This window comes from Ambystoma mexicanum, chromosome 3q, assembly GCF_040938575.1.
Source record: "Ambystoma mexicanum isolate Mex_15411 chromosome 3q, UKY_AmexF1_1, whole genome shotgun sequence".
Taxonomy (NCBI): Eukaryota; Metazoa; Chordata; class Amphibia; order Caudata; family Ambystomatidae; genus Ambystoma; species Ambystoma mexicanum.
Window position 1 is genome coordinate 1,182,421,438 of NC_090926.1, and position 22,188 is coordinate 1,182,443,625.

Below are 22,188 nucleotides of genomic sequence, written 5' to 3' on the forward strand. Positions count from 1 at the left end.
TGACCCGACCCGTGGCGAAGTCGCATTCCTGTCCAAAATATAGTGTGAGTACCGCCAGAACTGTGCAAAACCCAATCTCTTAGTTTAAAATAATCTAATCCAAACTATTTTAACCTATTTAGAACTGCCTCCTAGAATCGTGTCATTCTGTCATCTTTAAACCTGAAAACTGTCATCTGTCATTCTGAGCTTTAAAATTTCAAATCCGAAAAACTACCTTTACTAAATCGGCCGTATCTCCGGAACCGTTTGTGATAGAAGTGAGATTTAACTTTTATTTTGAAGCTGAGATACTAAGCTTTCAAGATCCAAACCGACTTGCTACTTCTCATACTCCCTCCGTAATTGCGCTCGAAGCACACAGCTAAATTTGCCGTGATTAGACATTTTGCTTAATTTCAGCCACGTGTAAAAAGATTTGTCCTTGCTTTCCTTTGCTGAAATTCGTTTGCAACCTGACAATCATTCATAGAGCATTGCTAAAGTGATCCTGAACTAATACAAAGTAGCTGTCACCCACCCTGAACCTCTAGAGGGAATTAAAATCATTTTAGCATATTTTTCACTTCTTTGCATACCACATCAAAGTATATTGCCTGTGTTTAAAACTCCTACCTGTTTTCCTCTAAGCTTGCTAGGGGGGAACTGAATTATATTTGATTGCATTCCTGAGAACTGTGTGATTTCCTCCCATCTCTTTACCTTGCATAAAGGGGGGGTCAATTGTCAAGGAAAAGTGATTACATTGTCTTTTGTTGAAGTCATATCAAGTTTATTTTCTCTACTGCATTTTCATTCATCATTGCAGTGTCTTTGAAGTCATAAAAGCATTCTCAGCTACTTTATCCTCTCTATATCACTTCTAAGCCATCAAAAAGAGTGTACCACTGTACCATTATCCATTGTTGATCACTATCATCCTCACAAGTGTGCTATCAAATATTAATTTACTATAAAAGTGTGATAGAAATATATATTGTTTAATTTTCAAATAAACCATTTAAAATTGCAAAACAAACCTACTTCTTGGCTCAGCGGGGTCAGGGGGATTCTGAGAGAAGGGTGTTATATAAGGGTTGTCATCCAGAGTAAACGAACTGGACATAAAAATACATCAATAAGGGCTTCCATCAGCATTCCAGACTAGGTATTGACTTAGCTGTAGTGTCGAATTGAAGTCGCTTACAACCTAGAATAGCGGCAGAGCCGACAGAATGTAGATATTCAATAAGGCATCAAGAAAGTATCAAGGATAAGTGACATATTGGGATCAAGGTGAAGAAGCTTATGCAACAGAACCGATGAATACATCAAGCTATGTTACACATGTACAGATGCAAAAGAAACGCGCGAGCAGACAAAATAATCTTAAGGCTAGCTTTATAGTGAATAGATTGCAGCAAGCGCCAATATATATATATATATATATATATATATATATATATATATATATATCTTTAAAGCACTGAAAAGACATCAGGCTGGATGAGTAGCACTCTTCATAGTTTTGAAAATCAACAAAGTCCGGACATCCAAATTGAAAAGATGTATTCTTTATTCATGCCTTGCAAAGTGGCAAAATATGATTAAAAAGCCATAAAGATCAGGCTCTCCCAAAGTGCAAAAATATGCGCGTTTAGGAACGTTGATGCGTTTCGCGGCTTTCCTCGCCGCTTGATCACAACAATGCATTCCTCGTAAACCATCGAGTTTTAAAACATTAGGCAGAGCGGACGGCAATCTTTTGTGCCGACATAGAAAGGGGACTCCACTTCAAAACTCAACCCATACGAAGCTACCTCATGGCGGCCATCTTATAGTTGTTAATACTACGCTAAATTGCATGATTTTACAAACCACATCCACCTAATTGGAGTGGTTCTCTCATTAAGAGAATAAGATCTAGGATTGAGACTGTGTGTGTTTCGAACTCAATATGAATCCGCCGTGGTCTGCCTCGAAGGGTAGGAGTTTCCCCATGGAGCCCCGTTGTGTGCCATGTGCCTGTTAAAAATCCAGTGCATGTATTAGCTGCCCTCAATTGTATAAGGTCTTGTTGTCGGAGTACCTCTATGAAATGCATACAATCATTTTAAAGTGCTTAGTGCAAACAACAAAATAAAGTGCATCCTTCTGTAAATGTGCAAAAGTCACTGTAAAGTGCAAAATGCAAATGTATTCAGTAATATATCCACTACTGTTGACAATCTGATTATTCTTGATCCAAATAATCGTATGTTAAATCTCATATTTGAGATATCTCGGTAGGATACCGGGATCATTGTAAAGTGCATAGTGCCAGCAGCGTATTAAACTACAACCAAATCTTTAAGGTGCAGTAATCACTAAGAATTGCACCGATCTCTTTAGAGTGCAGCAGTCAATGTAAAATGCATATATATATATATCAAGTCAAGTCAAACAAGTTTATTCGGATTATGAAAATCCATTAAATGACAAAAAAAACACGATTAATCACAAATAAAGTTACATTTCATAAAACCCTTCCTAATAATAAAATCATAGGCATTCGTAACCTAGATAACCTGTCATAAACATTGGTCAAATAATTACATGAAAGATTAAAACCCATAAAAACACAAGCAGTATCAGTTAGAAATGAAAGGTGAACTTTAAATCCCTATTAAAAAATTTTTCAGAGTGCTAACTAGCATCTCCCTGCATTAATAATAGACCCTTTCTAAAGAACATCGCTCTCTTCAAAAACATAAGCAGTGTCCACGCTGTATAGGACGTGTCGGCACTCAATAGAAACACGAGAGCTGCCCTGTGCGAATGTATCGCTGTCTTCTTAAGGGCAGGGATCAAGGTCGCTCTACGAATGCCGGCATATCCAGTACAGAAAAACAACAAATGGGCTAAATCCTCGAGATGATAACCACAGATTGGGCAGCCTGCAGAATCAGGGAAGCCTTTCCATTTGTAGGTATTCCCTTGTAACCTTAGGGAATCAAACCGTGCCCTCGTGTTCAGCCACCTATCCTTTTTTGTGAGGGCTCCAAGTCAGATAGGGTTGTATTCCTGTGAGCCTGCTAATACTGGTGTGGAATTGACCAGATCTGTGGCCCTACTCCTCCAGAATTCTTTTCCTCACATTAATCTCCCCCAATGCTATTTTATATTGCACCCCCTCACTCTTTGTAATTAATATGGCGGGTGGGAAGAGGGATCTTAGATTAGCTGCCCCCAGAGTTTTCCAGACATATACAAGCCATGGGATTTTTTTCCATCCATCTCTGTCCAGCACAGCATGAATAATGGAATGGCAGAGAGAGGCATGTTCATTGGCCCATAACCGGACCCAAAAAAGAAGTGGAGCCATTGCCCACTGATCCTCCCAGAACTCTACGCCCAGTTCTCTGTGTACAGCTATTCCAGAGACGCTGGGCGGGAGTCCCAGCAGGTTTTTGAAAAATTTTGTCTCCTTCCTTTGTATCTCGGCTGCATTCTGGAGACCCCAAATGGACGCAACATACATAGTGGTGGCTACGGTTTATAATATATTTAGTGCTGGACTTTAGCAAGAAGACAGAGAAAGCCTCATTTCCAGAGTATCGCAGTTAAAAAGCAAATTGACTTACAAAGTGAAACTCAGCAGGCAAGGCTGGATGAGCCAAAGAAGCCAAGGCCTTATCAAACTGGAGTAAACTGAGATTGGATACAAATTGTGTGAAAGAACCAAACTCCTTGTTCAGAAGGCATGAACAAAACAAGGAAGACGTCAGAGGTCTACTAAAAAATAGTATTTTAAAATGCACTAGAAGCTCGATTCCATGGCGTCCAGTTACATAGAAGGATGAAGTTGAATGAACAAGTTGGTCACACCTATGCACTAGGGCAGAGCGAGCTTTCACTCCCTGAATTTCTCAGAGCTAAGAACACTCTCAAGACCGAGCTTCAAAGCCTAACTGACAGTAGACCACTGAGGTGGTGATGAATTGATATGCTAATTGGTTGGAAGCAATGGTTAAAGCAAGCTCACCAGCACCTGGATGGCCAGCCTGCATTCTGCTAGACGCAGGTGGAAAAGTACTCACAAAGGTTATAATGCCAACCAATTGTAGAGGACCGAGCAATTAGGGGTCCTATAGTTGTCTAAACCAATGGGACGCCGTGTATTTAGTGATGTTCCTAGTGGTCATTCTTTAAGTGAAGGTCTTAGTTGCTCCACCTGATGTTAAGTAACCAATCACATATTCACACCTTTTTAGACTAGTATGGATCGTATATTTAGATGGTCACTCAGAGCCAATCACCCATACTCATAAATTTTTGTAGTCTGCCACATAGGATGACGTTAGTGAACATGTAGGTTAATGTCATTGATGACGAGTTTTGTGTATACAATCTCAGTTTTTTCTAGAAGGTATTGAGTAAGAGGATTGAGCAAATTTGTTGATGTTCATTGTGCTCCTTGTTTTAGATAATTGATATTAAACCGTTTTCCTTTTGCCAACTCCCTGAGTCATCTTGATTATTGATGTATGAATACAAATCTGCATCCCCATCCATCCCCAGGGTATTGCTACTCATTTTAAAGGGCTTGGTTATCCAGTTCACTAGGACTTGAATTTGAGGAGAAGTAGAGTACCTGTGACAAACTGCTTGTTTCCAGAGATGTTTTCCTTCTTATATGCATAGTGCCTTACACAATTTTAGGACGGGCTGCGTCTCAGGATAAGGATGACTGTGTGCTTTGGGCTGTGTGTGCACACTGACTTCCTTAGAGAATTATATGCATGGGGTTATATACATGTATCTTATGTTATGCTCAGAGCTTTTCCTTCTCCAAATCATCTCTGTAGTAGTCTCAGAGTGCAGAGGCTGTCTTTGAGTGGTTATACAAAGAATAGTCTGCGAAGGAAAAAGGATAGGCGAAGAGGGCAGAGATGAAATGAGCAGGGGTCCAAGCTGATGAGAGGTAGGTCAAAGAGAAAGAGATAATGATTGGGATGCATGTTGATCAAGCCCACGTGGATCCTGAGGGCAGAAACATTTAGATGGTAATTGCAATGGCGTTTGTGGGAGCGGGAGAAGAGATGTCTTACTTGAAGGCAGTTTTCAGAAATATAAATAAATATGTATTTACTTTATTATTGACAATGACTTGAAAGAAGTGGATCTAAGGAGCATGGATGGGCAGAATATAGTCACTTTGTATTGGTAATATATTGGTCATATATACGGCCAGTGCTCCAGGAGACCCGGTGCATTTTGAAGTGTTTTCAATGCGATCTGTTCTTCCATCGGGTACCATTAAAGTGTTCTTAGGTCAGACCGAATGTGGTCCCTATGTGTGAACCCAAAGACATGCCTAGAGGCCCCTGCGTACACTGCTTAATTGATTCCAAGCTACATTTGCACTTCATACATCGCGTGTACACATGCACAGTGTCCTTGTCTTGTGTGACCGCTGATGGAGAAACGTTTTGAGAAGATAGAGGTAGAGACTATTGCAATAGTTAATCCCTGGGAGAACCAAATGACTCATTATTTTAACCTTGTGGGACAAGTCGGGAAAGGATTGACAAACGTGAGAATATTTTACCACATATGGGATGTCTTGGACAGTTCCTAAAACACGCAGAGTTATTGAAAGCGAGCCATCGAAAAATAATCCCTATGTTCCTAGATTCTGGGGCCAGGGTTAGTGAGGTGCTGGTAGAGATGGGCTAGGTTAAAGGCAAAGAGGAAGGCAGATCCGTTTCTTATACTTTAAGGCATACATTGTTGTTGGACGTCCAGGCACGCAGGGACCGAGACGTAGTCTTATCCGAGCTCGTCCTTAGCTTGACAGCGCCCTGTGTGCCATTGTAGCTGGTTTGGAATGTGAAAGGGGGTGTTCAATGAGATCAGCCAATGGATGAAGGGTAGTATTGAAGTGCGAGGATGAGAGGATGGAGTCTTGAGCGACCCCATAGTTACAGATCATGGGCTCATAGAGGAAGGGGCATGCAGTTCAACCGAGATGGCTGTTTGATAGAGTAAAATAGATCTGTGCATTAATTGCTATTGCCTTGTCATTTTCTTTTAGGTGCTGTGTAGGCATGGGCACACATGTTTGCCTGAACCAGGAGTCATCCAGATGTTTAGGGTATTCGGAGTTGCATGAGCTTCCTGAAATTATAAAAATAGTTTCGAGCTAATTTCAGTTTCAAGAGAGTGTAACTTTTTGAAAATGGTGGTTTGAAAACATCAGATGCTTTCCTGGCAGCGGGCATATAAGGGAAGTACAGGGTCTTTTTTTCAGTACTAATGGCTTGAGGGAGCTTCTTAAGGAAAGCCCATCTCCTTCTTTCTTTCAGCTGATGAAAAAGAAACCTCAAAAAGGAAAGACTGCAACAATATTTTACTACATGTCTCTGGTACAGGGCTGACATGAACACTTACCAATGCAATACTGCCCACCAAAAAGGCAATGTCAGAGGGACACGGATTGGGTTCATTACATTGCATCAAATTGGTGGTTGGAGAATTGGTTGGATTTCTTTTTTTTGACAGGTACATTTTGCTGCATATATATGCGGAGGGAGATCCCTGCAGCCCCTTTAACCTCTTTACAGTAATTATTTCCCTAAACCTACCTTCCACATATATATGCCTCAAAACGCGCAAAGACAAATGTGACCAATTCTCCTGCAACCAATTCGGACGCGCAGTGAAAGGTACAGTGAGCAAAAAGCGTGTGCTGCAAACCCTCATCTCAGAACAGGTTATCATGCCGTGTTCTTCCTGGAGACGAGCACCTGGGGTTGGTCACCCTAAGTTACCTGGGAGCAACCAGATGTGGACTCTCTGCTCACTGTGCTCAGAGAGGCACAGCTTCACCTCACTGATGAGGCCCAGCAAGGCTGAAACACCTCTATGGGGTTGCTGTTGGTACTCTTGTTCAGAAGGGAATTGCCATAGCATTTTGGTGCTGGACTGCCCATGTGGGCGGGACAAAGACTGATATGCAAATGAATATTTCCTATCTGTGAAAGGTACAGTGAGCAAAAAGCGTGTGCTGCAAACCCTCATCTCAGAACAGGTTATCATGCCATGTTCTTCCTGGAGAGGAGCACCTGGGGCTGGTCACCCTAAGTTACCTGGGAGCAACCATGAGAGCCATTATCCGTACCAGAAAGTAGGATGTGTGTTCACTCATCCAACATTGGGGCTCACTAAGAGGGTGCCAGTCTTGTAACAATTCTGCAAAAAATACTGGTAATACCGGCTCCGACATTTTTACTGGACTGTCATACTGAAAGTTTGCCGGTAGGGGCTCTGATCCACTGGCAGATCTGACCTGCCAGTAGTTCATGTCCCTACCGTTAAATAGTTTCTGCAATCACCAGCATCGGTAGTACCGGTGCCAGTGATTGTGGTAAACCCATTCCATGAAATCCTACACGACTCCATGAAATGGGGACTTACTGCTATTGCCGGCACCAGTAATATCCTGGTAATTCTGCGGTATCAGGTGCCGGTAACGGAAAGGTGGGTTTTCCAGAAATTACCAATGGGTTACCAGCAAACCCTTAATGAGCCCCTTTGATTTCTACCTGGAAGGATGCATGGAGTTGCTGCCAAAAGCCTGTTTTTCATTCATGAGCTCACTGTGTGCAAATTGTAAAACGTGACCGTTGTAGTAGTGCTTGATTTAAGTTGTACATCTGTTAATACCCCTTAAGTGCCAAGGACGAGAATGCATAGACTTGCATAATAGCCCGGCAGTCGATCCAGAGAATTCTGCTCTCAGAACATAAATACCCCTTTTAGCTCTACCAAAACTCTGAGAGCTTTGACTCTCTGCTAAAAGCTTTCAAATGTCTATATCAAAAGGACTCAAGTGTTAATCGACTGCTTCGTGATGCAGAACGGGTGCATCAGGGTGAATGCTCTTTTATGGTGACAACCATTTTTAGTTGGGAAGAGAGGGGCCACATTCTGCCTTTAAGAGCTACTTTTGTTCCCATTGATCTTCGTACATTTATGTTATTACACTTTGTCAGGGACGTCATTAGGGTTCGCCAGGGGTCACCTAAAAAAAAAAAAAAGAACTTTAAAAAATAAAATAATTTGAGGCTCTTGGGCTGGTGGCCAGCAGCATGTGCCTCTTTGTCTCTGGAGTGGCTGGTATTCTGATAGCTATAGCCGATATGATAGCTCAGTGGGTTGAGCACTCGCTGCTGCAATGTGTGTGTGATCTGCAGGTTCGAGTCCCGCCAAGGTCAACTCAGCCTTTCATCCTGCTGAGGTTGATAACTTAGTACCAACACAGGTATGTATATTTGTTCTAAGTGAAAGTGCTATATAATAACACATTATTATCGTTTGGCCTTGGATGTCTGCTTGCATTCACAGTAATTTGGTAATATGGCTCTATACGCACTGATATTAATGATACAAATGGTGATACATTTTTCTAAAAATGTATATCACTTTACAGTGATATTGTAACCATATTTTTCAGAGTGCCACTTCCTGTTTTGTCAAGGGGTGAAAGGTTGTGTTCCATCGCTTCCAGTGATGTCACTTTGGGGTGGGGTCAAATGACATCATTTCTTGTGATGTCATCAGAGGTCAATGGTCGTGAGATGTCACTTCCGCTACCCCAGGCATTTTGGTGAAATTACGTCCCTGCTGTTTGTGCAGCATTATGTTTGTTTCTATATTATTCTTATCTATGCTGGTTGGTACATTGATGCGTCTGTCATTATGCCATCAAACAATATAACAATGAGCTCCCCGAACCATAGCCATCAGATGCTCTGTGATACAGGGTGTGTCTTTCTTTGCCCCTTTGCCTCCTAACTAAATCAGAAATCTCATGGGTGCCATCTTGGAATGTTAGGAGACAATCGAAAATGTTAGTTTTACAGTGTGTGCCAACTCTGTGAAAACACTTTCCCTTTTTTGTTGGTCTTCATTGTGCTTGACAATATGAAGATGCAACAAGTAATGAATAATTACAGTGGACAACCCCAGTCCTGCCTGAGGCGTACCCCATCACACACTCTAATTACTGCTCCCGTTTCTCTATTGTATGTAACACAGCCATGCTGTAACGTGTGGCCCTTCGCCTGGTTTCCCATTAACCCATTGGTGTGCTGCACTCTGCTGCTTCTCGAAGCTAAAAAGAAATTAAAAACAAAATCAATATAGTGACCATTTCACTGGGTTCTATTGTAATAGAAAATGCCGGATGTGTCTTTTAACGTAATAACTTTTAGGGTGAATTGCCAAGTCTTTTCAAATTTGCCATACTGATATGCAAACGTATGTTTCTCCTTAGACAAGGCACAGTCGACTCGTAAATGACGGTAGGCCCTCAAGTGGGCGACCTGCCATTTTGCAGGCTATTTAGCTGTGTTCATTTTCAGTAAAGGGTAATCCAGACATGGACCTCCTGCTCTCTGTGCCTAGAGAGGCCTGGTATCACAGCTCACTAAAAATGCCCAACAAGTCAGTAACATGATGCTGGGGTTGCGTGTTCAGAAGAAAACTGCCTAGCATATAGTGCTGGGTACTCTTTGTGAGCAGACTAATACACATAGGGTATTTGTCCTCTGGAAAGGCACATTCGGCTAAAACATAATTATAGACCATAATGAAAAGCAACTTCCTACTGAGCCAACTATAGAGTGGTGTTACTTCTTAGTACCGAGAAGATCACATATTTAGTATATTTTGAAAGAATTTGGTGACACACCTTAATTTATTAAGGATAATCCAGATATGGACCCCTTGCTTTCTGTTCCTGTAGAAACACAATATCACAGCCATACCTCGTTAATTGTGCCCAGTGGAGTAACTTTGCTGAAAATGTTGGAGGGGACATGACATCTAAACGACAGCATGCGTTTTGGGATTCTGCTGCTACTCTTATGCAGAAGAGAAATGCCCAGCATTTCAGTGATCGACTGTCTTTTTAAGTGGGGCCAGACTGCTATACATATGTGCATTCCACCAGTGGTCAAGCAAAGCGGGCTAAGACAGCATTGAAGTCACCCGTGAGTGGCACCTTTCCATGCCATGTGTATTCTTAGTAGAAAAGGGGCTCTCACATATTTGGCATATTTTTAAAAAATAATATGGTATTCAAAAACCTCGTGATCACCCATATGAATAGCTGCTTGGAGCTCCAGCAAACAGGCCACATTGGTGTTCAGCATTTGCAAAGTATCATCCAACAACTGAACCTGCATTATCAATGTGCCACATCAAGGAAGGAAGCCAGATGGATAGTCCTGCAACAAACAACGATTAGATAAGTCTAAATGTTAAATGTTAAAGGTATTTGTACCGCACAGCATCTCCAATCGGAATTGGTCCCCGGGCGCTCTAGGGAAAGTTACGCTGCTGCACACATGTTTAATAAGGTGTTGCTAGCTGGCTTTTCCCTAAGTGACAGGGCCAGTTCTGCTAAAAACATGGAGCATCTGTGCAATTTCTTAAGAGTTTGGAAAAGGAGCCCCAATGAAATGGAGCCAGGAAGGAGAAGTCGTTTCAGGAATCGATTTAATGAAACAGAAAGTGAGAAAAAGAAGACATGAACCATGCAATGCTATACACAGTGTGGTTAGTACCATAAAACGTGTTGTTTTGTGTACTGTAATATATTAGAAGCACATGTCTACTAACCACACTTACTAACCACACTGTGTATAGAATGACATGGTTCATGTATGGTAAATAATAATGACCTTCACTTCTTTAATCGTGATTTTTTTAATGTATCTTTAGTTAGAACAAAGGTTGTTTTAACAGTATTCTTTCTTTGTGTACCTGTGATCAAAAATGGGTAGTTCAATTAACTCCTAGCCTGCTGTAGGTTTTCTAGCACTACCTGTAGCCAGACTCTTTTTTCCCCTTTTTGTTACCTACCTACCCTCTAGAGTCAGGCCCCGTCAACAAAAAAGAGGGTCCTTGCCCTATATTTATCATCGATTTAATGAAATACAGACGTATGTGCCTAAGAACCAGACTTAAAAACAAAAAAAAGTATCATACATAGAAAGAAAACAAGAGAGAGGCCTGAGCAGAGCTAGAAATTCTGTGGAAGAAAATACTTCCCGGATTGGTACCTAGGAGGAACAGTGGAAATAGACATGATTACATTAGGAACTTTAGAAAGAATCAAAGATTGTAAGTTTTATTCAATAGGAATTCACCAGATGTGCTTGGGTCGGGAAACAAGACAATACTGAAATGAGAGATGGTGCAGCATAACTTTTCTTATTACTGATTAGTGCATAGTTGATTTTATTTCATATGAAATGGGACTTTACATTTGCAAGTGTGTTTTCTAGAGTCTAGCCTCAAATGTCCCCTCAAACCTCCTATATGAGATCTACATGCCTGCTATTCTCACTTTTCTCACGTTTTTTCCCCAGGTAGAATTCCTGACGTCTTTCCTTCAAAATCCCACACCAACCGACTGCAAATCTGAAGAGACCCTTTCCTTTGGTTTGGATTCTGGGTGTGGGTCTGCCCCTCTTTGTCTAAATTAATGGTGTCCTGTTATTGTTTTGTCCTGTATATTCACCTGGGCATTATTCAGTTAGAAAGGGCCAGACCAAGACTTTACCTGTCTTGGCCACCATTGTTGTGTTGACTTTTCCTGTTAGTTAGTTCTGAAGCCTTTGTGAGGCGAGTACAGCCCTGTAGTTTCCCCCAAGTGTGTGTTCAGTGTCTGTAATGATTTCATGAATAGGTTGATCTTTTCACTAAGTTGCCATCACTAATTTAACATCCCATTGTATACAGACCCCCACCACAGTAATGGGACTATAAACAGGCGATTGTGAATTTATTGAAATTAGATAAACCGAAGGTGGTCCTCTTGCTTTATACAGGGCAAGTCACAACAAGACAACAGATTAGAAGGAATTGTTTACCTAATTAAACTTGGTCTGCATGTGACAATCTCACTAAATGTAATAGACACATTCAGTCGCAAAAAAAAACTATTAATATTATTTCTAACAGTCATTTTCCTAAATACAACAAGCCCACCTGTAGGAAGTACCTAATTTTGTTACCATAATTCTGCTTATCAGCTAGCATATGAAAGCTCTTTTCAGTTAACATGTACACATAAATCAACTTCTGTTGAAAATTAACAAGTCCAAAAACATTTTATTGTCTCCACTGTCAAAAACAAGTATTGGCACAAGAGAAAAGACACAATGAAAAATACATTTAGACAGTGTGTAAAATTTCAAGTCGCAAGTTACTAGCCAGCCATAAAATGTCACCCAGAGCACACCATTATTTACTCACGAAGAGTCAAATATCATCAGCTAATGTTGAGTGACCATTTTATGCCATGATTTAGGTATACATATTTATTGTAATTCGTACCTTCCAGTGTGAGTGTGGGGTTATGCATGCAATTTAAATGTAGTCTATAATGAGTTTGATCTGAGTTTCATCTAATTCTGCAGGTTGGGTTAGAGGAACAGTGCTATCAGTTTAGAACTCACAGGATCTTATTTTGCCCACACACCATAGGAAAAGAGTTTATGATTTCCTATTACAAGTATGAGAAACACCCTCTCCCTTTTTTTTGTAAACGGGGTCATACCCGTGCAAAATCCCGAATGAGAGGTGAATGACATTTACATTGGCATCTTTTTCTATGGGAAGTGATTCAATATCTATAGCTTTCACAGATCAACTGAAGGTAAATCTCTGCCCCTAACGGAAAACGTGTGTTTCTCCGGTATGGTAAAAATGTCAGTGCCGGAATTACCAACAATTTTACTGGCTTTTTTACTGTATCAGGCAATCTGTAATGAGGACCATTGTCTGCATTGAGCTCCACCTAGTTAAACTACCACCCATTTCCCACTGATTCCATTGACTAAGCAGGGAATTGATCAATTGTATTAAAAGGGAACTTATCTAATTACATTTGGGGGATTTTCATACTCACTTTGGAATATTCTTTAAGGCTATGAATCAGAATGGGCCCTCACCTCTCTCTTGGAAAGCAAATTGTCCAGGTAATATTCTCCTCATACAGGTGGTATCCTTTCTGTGCAGCTTTTGATTCCAGGGTAAGATCCCTATTCCCTATATGTTGCTGCTCTATAGAATCACTCATAGTCCCACCCATTGCCATGATTATGTCACATTTTTTTATTATTCAAGTACTTCTATTGACTTTTCTAACAGTCAACACTTCCACCTTAAAAAGGCACTCAATCTCCATCGGACGATCATCATTTCCATACCTGTGACTAGAAAATAAGTTGAGGGCTATTCTACTCAGAATAATATTGAATTCTAAAACAGTTTTTCTTTTATATCGCATCAAAATGCCATATCGATAAACAGGCACCTCTGTAATCCAACATAAATGTGTGGAGTTAATTTTCATAAAGCTATCAGTTACAATAATGATATACATTTTTAATAGTCCTACAAATATTGTATTTGCATTAATTTAACAGAGGGCAATGTAAATGTCACCATGCACTTTTCTATTTGGTTGTAACTGATTTGGTTGTGGACCTATATTAAAAAATGTGTTTTAATGCACGTCTAAATGTTAATTGAAATGGTCCATGGTTTCCTAATGAGAGTTCCAACGTATGCTTTGCTTCTGTGATTAATGAAACCTATGAGGGCAGCAGGTACGTGATCAATAATTAACTTGATCCTGCTGACACAGTCAGTCAATAATTAACCTGGGTCTTAGGTGACACAGTTTGCATTTGGCTAACCAGCTTGTTGGATTTAAAGAGGAGACAAAGTTCAAAGGTGTCATTGTAAGTGCAAGAAGATGTGTTGGAATCTTGGCACTAGGATAAAAGACCTGATGACTATCAGGCAGCACACCATATTTCATCTTTTATGGTGTTTAAAGTTGTATTTATATGAATAGCTTCTCCTTAGATACACTTGGGTGGGGGCTGCTCATTAATTTGGAGGCCCTCTTCACAAGGCAATTTGTTCTGGAAGTTGAATACGTTTTTCTCATGTGATAAATGAGACTTCCTGAACAGGGCCTGTATGTTAGATAACATCCAGGCTTAAATGTACACCCAGAGCTATGCAGAGTACAAACCTGGTGTCCTGTTAACATAAATATCTGCAAAGGAAATAACATTGCCTGAGACACATTGAAAACCATTGATTATGCATACAATGAACTATAAGGCATCATATTTAAAGTGCCCACCATTGCTATAAACAATATATAATAATTTGAACATTTTTGGAGAATCACACTATTTTCATTTGCCTTTATGTATTTAAATAAGTAAGTAAGCAAGTCTGTAATTATATTTATTAAGCGCGTACCAAGGCCAAAAGGCATCTGGGCGCTACTAGCAATAGTAAGAATACCACAAAAATGTTCAACCTCATCACAGAAATGTAAAGGAATATAATGGATGAACTTAGATTGAAGAAAGATTGGTCAAAAAAGTAAAATGCACTATGTGCAATGCAAAGTATTTTGAATTTTATACAGAAGCCAGTGAAGCTTTGCAAACAGAGAAGATGCAGAAGACCACCTAGGAGTCCGCCTAGTAGCATTTTAAGCCTGATGTGCTGCAGAGTTTTGCAGAATCTGGAGCCACTGGACCAAATAATCCGGTTGATAAATGCCTTTGCAGTAGTCCAAAGAACCCATAATAGCGGCAGCAACGATTATAGGACACAACTGCAGTGGAGTAAAAGGGAGCACCTTCATTAAAAGTTTCAATTTGAAAAAGCTTGAAATCCAGACTGAAACAATCTGCGCTTCTCTCCTGCCAGAAGCAAGAAGATTGATCCCTAGACTCTTAACTGATGGGCTAGGAGCTGGGCAAGGTGCCAAATAATCTGGCCTGAAATCTGAATGCCAGAAAGAGTGGGAGTTCAGAGGACCAAGCCATTGAGTTTCAACAAATTGTCTGACAACCACCCGCCAATCTCTGACAGACAGGCCCTTTAATTTGGCAAGTGGTCTTATACATGAGAGTTCAACCTAAAAATGAATTGTGTATCATCAGCATATGTATAAGAGCACATTGCGAAGGAAGAAATAAGATCAGCATATGGATGTATGTTTAAATTAAAAAGAGTATTATGAATTTAATATCATTATGTTACTCAAAGCATTGTTATACAATTATACATACTTATGCCTGAAACTGGAAGATAATATGGATCCAGGTAAATTTTAGATGTTTGCTTGACAATGCTTCTTCACCATTCGCTGGTCAAGCAAACTCTGCTCTGACATGCCCGCAGATAATACCATTGAACAGATATTAATGGGCTCAATGAAGAGTCCTCGTCAACTTACCATTGTTCACGTTTTTACCTCCTATCATCATCATCATCATCATCATTATTATTACCATTATTATTATTATTATTATTATTATTTTTAAGTGTGGACCTAGGTTTCGGGAAGCAATAGAGCACTTTACACATCATAGGATGAACTACACTGCAAGGGAAGCAGATTGTGACAGATAAATATAAGTGAGTGGGAGCTAACAATGGGGTTGGGGAGAGCAAGCAATTTGGCATCAAGCTACCTGCAAGTGACCAGGGGAATAACAGGGGGGTGCAGATCACCCATTGTCACGTTGGTTTTCAAAGCGGGTATTCTGTTTGCTTTTTTCTAGTTTTAAGTTATTTTTACATCATACTGAAAATGTTGTCTAACTGAAAATATACCATTCATTTTTCATTTGTTAGCTTTCAACTTTGTTTTAAGGACAAGTGCTAATAATAAAAAACAAGGCAGAAAACTAGATTTAACACATGTATTACACTCTTTAAAAAAAACATGTAAATGGACCTTGGTGCTCGTGATCTATAATATCAAATATTATATATCAACAATATTTTGCACTCTAAATCTTTAATTAGACACTTTTTTTAATAACTCCTACCATGTCACAAAAATAAGACATACGTATTTTCTGAATTCCTCTCCCTTGACCTACCCCCAAAACACAGATAAATACTATTTTAAGGTCAAAGTAGCACATTATTTAATTTCAATGTTTTAGTTTAGTTGAAAGAATTGCATTAGACTACAACTAGGGAGAAATTATGTATGAGGAGGGACACAAAGCTTGCAGGTGTTGTCTGCTTATTTTCCCAGCCATTGACTGCTTATGACCATGCTAATCCTATGGTAATTCCCTTCCACTTCTGCCCCTCCCAGAGCAAAACACATCCTCCTGCCATCTCTTTGAACTAGCTTTAACCAAGTTTTACCATCAAACCTTGCACTGAAAGTGCCTCCCAGTGTCTTCTTTAGAGCCGTTTTCTGGCTTAATTTACATTTAATTGTAAATAGTTTGGATCCATCTGCTTTGAAACAAAGATTTAAAAGTGGACATGATGTATGCTTTTTTCTAGTTCTTTGGTATTTCTATTTTAATTTTTATTGGATATGTAAGCGTACTACTGATGTAATAAAAATGTCTTAGCCAGGTCTGCCTTCAGCCACTCTATTTATAATCATTCTGCATGTCCTTCACTGAAGTCCTGTTAAAAGTAAGCATTGGCAAAACCAAGTGTTTTGTCTTGTGTATAAGTATTAGGCATTTGCCAGACACCGCTATTACATGCCCAAGTAGTCGCAGAATGTTGCAGCTTCTACCATCACTGGTCATTATTACCACTACAGAAGTGACTGGCAAATGCCTTTCCCATACATAAACAAACCCAAAACTGTTGACATTGCCAATGCTTTTTTATATTTGTATGAAAGCCCCTTTCAATAGGAACATTTTATTATTAATTTAAATACCTTTAATTTAAGTCGTTTGGGTGCAATGCCAGCTGTTATGAAAAGGTGGCAACAATCCAATATGGCAAACTTCTGTTTCATTAAAGCAACAAAAAAAAAACAGAAACCAGATTTTTGGGGGATTTTCCTGCAGACATTCAAGGGGGACCAATTAGCATTTTCCAATGGCCCTGCTTTGTTATTTTAAATGTCTACCTCAAAGTGTAATTGACTGGACAAGCTCTGTTACTAGCTCTGCCTGTGCAGTTATTCTATGTTTACTATTCTGTGGCTGACTCCAATATTTTAGTTTGCTAATTATAAACCAAAACTAATGGCATGGGAAGAGAAGAGAGCGTGTCTAAGGAGGGACACACAGCCTCTCTCTGTTTTATTTGGCTTTTTATCTAGGCATTGATCACCCATAGGCATGATGGTCCTTATGAACCTTCCCATTCACTACCTGCCCCAAAACACGCCTTTGAGGTTGCTCTGAGATAGCAATGTGCTTTTACTGGAAAGCCAGTGTTATTTCTAGGCAGTCTTCTGAAAGGTGATGGCTTGATTACAGCTTTAAACAGGCTCCTGGTGTAATCCAAATGTATTGACCCATGTACCTTCAGCCACTTGCTTTAGTCTTTGTTTCTGTTGCTGGCACTGCATAACTGTTAACAAGTATTGCCACTTTGCAGAACCAACAGTCATGGCTCCTGTATATGCATTAGAAAGGCATTTCCTAGGCACTACCTCTTATGCCACGGTAGTGACACTATTTGCCAGTTGTTGCATCTTATGGACAGCTAGTACCATTATCACATTGCCTGGCGAATGCCTATGCTGACTGACGCAAGAGCCAGAACTGTTGGCTGAGGCGATGCTTGTTTAAAACTCTTTCTGATTGTGCCTATCCCACTCTTGTTGGAACCCTCCTTTCTTTGAACAATACAATCCTTTGGTTAATCTTGAACTTGCCCAAACGATTTGATCTCTTCTTTCAGAAACATGCTTGAGTGAGCCAGAGTGAACAAACACACCACGTGACAGTTACTAGCAGACCAGGCCTCTCCGCTCTAGCACAAACAACTTTATTTTTTAGCCTGGGAAGGAGCAGGGTTGAAAGACATCCGGGGTCAAGTCTACCCTTTTGGCTAAGAGGAAGTTTGTAGAAGTCAACGCATACGTGGAATAGGCATGGAATATGATACGGAAATGTCCCCTGACAAAACACATACATTTACAAGATATGTAATCCGTCTACTTTATTATTTTGTATTTGGTGTTTTGTACTGGTCAGTAATCTTCATGATGTCTGGGTCTGTGATGTCTTTAAGTGGGAAAATGGGATACCTTCTTTCCCCCATTCTCATCCAGACTCTGGCCTAGAGGATCGTGACCAAAGCACCCCCCAAGAGAGGAGTTTGACCCGCTCACCTCCTTAACAGATGACAAGGTACCATGTGCTCGCGGCCCACATGCACGAGGAGCCTGCCCATTACTATGCCCCAGTCAAGTCGGCGCCTGCGATATAGACCAGATCGACTAAAACAACAGGTACAAGCCATCAACATTGTTAGAGATGTCATGACGACATAGCTAACTGACAGGAACACACGTGCAACCATGCACACTGGTCACTCACACACCAACCCACACGAAGAACATACCCAGTGCTATGACATAGCGGACTGACTCACTCACGGACGTGCATTGTTGTTATTTTTCAAATAGGCCCCAGAGCACCGCATAAACGCAAGATGCCTGACGAGCTTGTGTGTACCCTTGCCGACACTTTATGCTACCTGACCCCTATAGAGATGCCGCCATATGTACATACAGTACTACTACTTGTGATACTCTGTTGCTCCGTGGCACCCATGTTGTGGATCATACATTGCTTCCCAGGAACTAGGCCCGAGTAGGCCTCAAGCAAGAGTCCCCAGGCCAGAGAAAGCCCTTTCGAGACGAAACGCACTGTGCTGACCAGGTAGAGCGAGCTTCAGCGAGAGCCCAAAACCAAGGCTGAAATGTTGCAACCCACATACCGAGCTCCCAGCGCCAAGGTTACACCTCCTGCCGCCAAGCACCCTCCGGGCCAACAAGCCAAATTAAATGCTCATAATTATGCTCCAGCTACGGTCTCTCCACACATGACCCAGCCAAAAAAAGTCGCCAGGGTTTCACGTCTGGGACACAGGTTGCAACAACGATATGCCAAGTTGGACATTCATTCAGATGGGAAAGGCGTGATCATCCGCCACTAGCAAAGACCTGTCCATTGTCCACCACTAACACATAGTTACACAATGTTGCAAACGGCAGGTACCTCGCGGGCTGGGAACAGTAATGGTCCCAGGCTTGGGGGCTCACGAGGGAACCAATCAGGGGACACAGGGCTCTTTACTGATGCCATTTTGGTTAGCCAATCATTGGGGGTCCCCATGTAACAAGTTCAGTGTAGCAAGTGTTAGAGACACCCCAAAGCGTGCCACCTGACCCGTCCTTACCCAATAACCTTCCTTCATATAAGCTTCTATACTAACCCTACCACCTGAGCCAACCCGAAGTGGAGATAGGTTTTGTGACGATTTTCTCAGGTGACGCGAGCAGCGCGTCATGTTACGGTAAAAAGGGCCTGCAAGCCCTCCTAAGAGCGAGAAGGTCTCCCCGGATGCATACGGGTGAAGCTCTATCCCTGCTGTTGTTATAATAAACAGCAGCAACTACTTTGCTCTTGCGTGTGCCTAATACTCCTTTTTTGGGACACCAGAGGAGTTGGGGCCTCCCCAGCCCCGGAGGCCGCGGAAGGCTACGCCGCCCCCCGGGAGATCACCCCGACAAGTTGGAAGCACTGCTGTGATCTGGTTGAGATCTGCTTAAATTGCTCTAAGAGCATGACTACCAGGCCTCCTGCAGCGCGGCAACTTGGCAGCATGGCTCCCTCTACCGTTGCCCCCTTTCGAGGACTGCAGGACCATCACGGAATTGTGAGTAGACCGGACGGCGAAATCCGGACATTGGTCCTCGGGAGCCGACTTGGAAAGTATCCCGCCCGCGGTTGGCGAGTGTCCGGACGTGGTCCAGACGAGGGGCAGTGGCAAGCCACTTTCTGGAGGGATGCCTGCAGTCGAGCGGCCCCGGCTCACGAGGACTTTGTGAGTATGGCACACCCAACCAGCAATGTAATGTTGTGCAGGAGGGGGGGAGGAGTTGTAAAGAGGGAGGAGGGCGGTTGACACAGTGTGTGGAAATTGATTTTGGCTGTTCCGCGGCAACAAAGGTGTGAAGTGTTAGGGGACAGACATGAGGGTCGTCCCCTATAGAGTCACGGAGTGGATAAGGTGGGGCTTCGAGCACCCACAAGTGATTGTTAAAGGGCGCAGATTGGTTGGAGATCGCGGACACCTGTGTTAGAGGGGGGTGTGGCTTTCCTACGATTTGAAGTTATAGATCAATGAGTGGATGAGGTTCCCTACTAAGTGAGTGTTGGAGCTCGTTAAGTAGATGATGTTTTCCCGCAGGAGGTAGCTAGATTGTTCCCGAGTGCGGAAGATAATTGGCTGGTTAAGCTACTCTGGAGAGGGGGTGTATCACACGTGAGGTGACGCAGCATGCGCAGACCGATTATTTTGATTGTGGATTTCCTTGCTCCAGTAGAGGCGAGAAGACAGCTGAGGGGTTAAAAGGGGAGGAGAGGGTAACGAACAAGCACACATTTATAAGGATTTGACATTGTGTAGGTACTTACAGTGCATTGGTGACGTCACCCACAGGGTTTGAATAGGACACCGCAATACACTTCACGTCTCATCTTGAGTCCATCCAAGGGCGGTTAGGGACAGAGGGTACGGAAGAATAGGATAGGGGGAAGAGGCGGCGCTCAAGGAGGGTTCGTGAAAATAGAGGGTGTGGTTTGAAAAGAAGGAGAGCGGAAGAAGGGAGGAGGAGGAGTTGTGGGGTAAGTAAGGAAGAGGAAGGTGGGGCCGCCCTGAGGCATGCCACACCGGACACATCGCTGCAGGGGGCTTTGTGTACCACAGTCGAAGGGGGCCGTAGTTATAAAGGATACATTGTTATATAAAAGTTGCTTCCTTTTCAGCGGACAATCGAAGCCCCCAGTTTACGGGGCCAGGTAAAAGGTTGACATTTGGAAAAGTAAACTTGTAACATGGCGTTGTACTATGGATCGGGGGCAGGAGTGGGGTGGAGAAATATGGGAAGCACATTAACACCTCCACATCAGCACATTTGCACACAAGGGACGGACAATAAAATAAGGGTACCATGGCCACCCAACGGCAGCTTCGATGCATACACGCAACATAATTTGTTAACATACATTCACAACACCTATAAAGGGAAGTATTTAGCAAGCCATTTAGACGTTTTTGACCTCTGGAAGAAGTTCCAGGGAACTGGGCCAGGAGATACAGATATGTACACAGTACAAGGGGTAAAAGAGGAGAAGGGAACGAAGGAAGGACTGCAAGTGAAGGAAGGGAAAAAGAAAGGAGGATGCAGAGATAAGAAAAATAAGAATGCTCCCAACGCTGAGAAAAGTGAAGAGGAGGGGGAAGGTTTGATTGTGGTAACAAAGTTAAAGGTGAAACAAGAAGGGGCGGAAGATGTGCAAGTGGAAAAGGTAGTGAAGAAGGAGGAAGGGGGGCTGTACCCATTAACAGAACTAAGGAAAGCAGCCCGACAACACCTAACAGCTGCTGAAGGGTACTCCTACCCAACATACAGCCCCCCGCCATATGCGCCCGCGGATGACTATCAGAAGAAGACAGGGGAGGTAGGTACGGCAGACTCAACGACTGTGCAGGTAAGGAAGGGGGAGGAAACGAGGTCCCTGGGGAGGTTTTCAGATGTGGGAGCAGACGAGTGGATAGCAGCACAGGAACATTAAGCAAGGAAGAGGAGGATACAGTAAAAATGGTAAATAAAGAAGAGAAGAGGGAAAAGCAGATAGGAGGAGAAGGGCGACTATCGCAAGAGGAGGAAGAGATATTGGAGGAAAGGTTGGCGGAATTGAGGAACGCGCAAAGTGACTTGCTCAGGCATTTCGAGGAAGAAGCACAGAAGAAGCAGAGTGAAAAGAAAGCACACAAAGAAGTGCTGGCGAGAATGAAGGCGAAGGAGGCAGAAAGGAAAAAGGAAGAAGAGCGCATTAAGGCAATAGCAGAAAGAATGGCACGTGCAGAGCAAAGGGAGATGAGGAGAAAAGAGGAGGAGAGAGAAGAGAATGACAGATAAATGGGAATGTGGAAAAAGAGGATCATAACTGAAAGTGCACGGAAGTATGAAGAAGGGAAATTAATAGAAAGTATACTAAGAAGGGAAGGGAGAATGAAGGAGAGAGAAGAGGATGAAGAGAGCATACTAGCGAAGGTAAGTGAAGAATTATGGGAAGAAATAAAAAGGAAAAGAGAGGAGAT

At 42.0% G+C, this 22,188-nt stretch overlaps 1 long non-coding RNA gene across 1 annotated transcript in view; it reads left to right on the forward strand.

Annotated features, from left to right (window-relative positions):
* LOC138581974 (uncharacterized) overlaps positions 1 to 14,981 on the forward strand; it is a 422,235-nt gene extending 407,254 nt beyond the window's left edge. The window contains exon 3 of the long non-coding RNA XR_011304912.1: positions 11,400 to 14,981. This is a non-coding gene — a long non-coding RNA (uncharacterized lncRNA). The remainder of the gene's footprint in view (positions 1 to 11,399) is intronic.
* Positions 14,982 to 22,188: the final 7,207 nt, after the last annotated feature.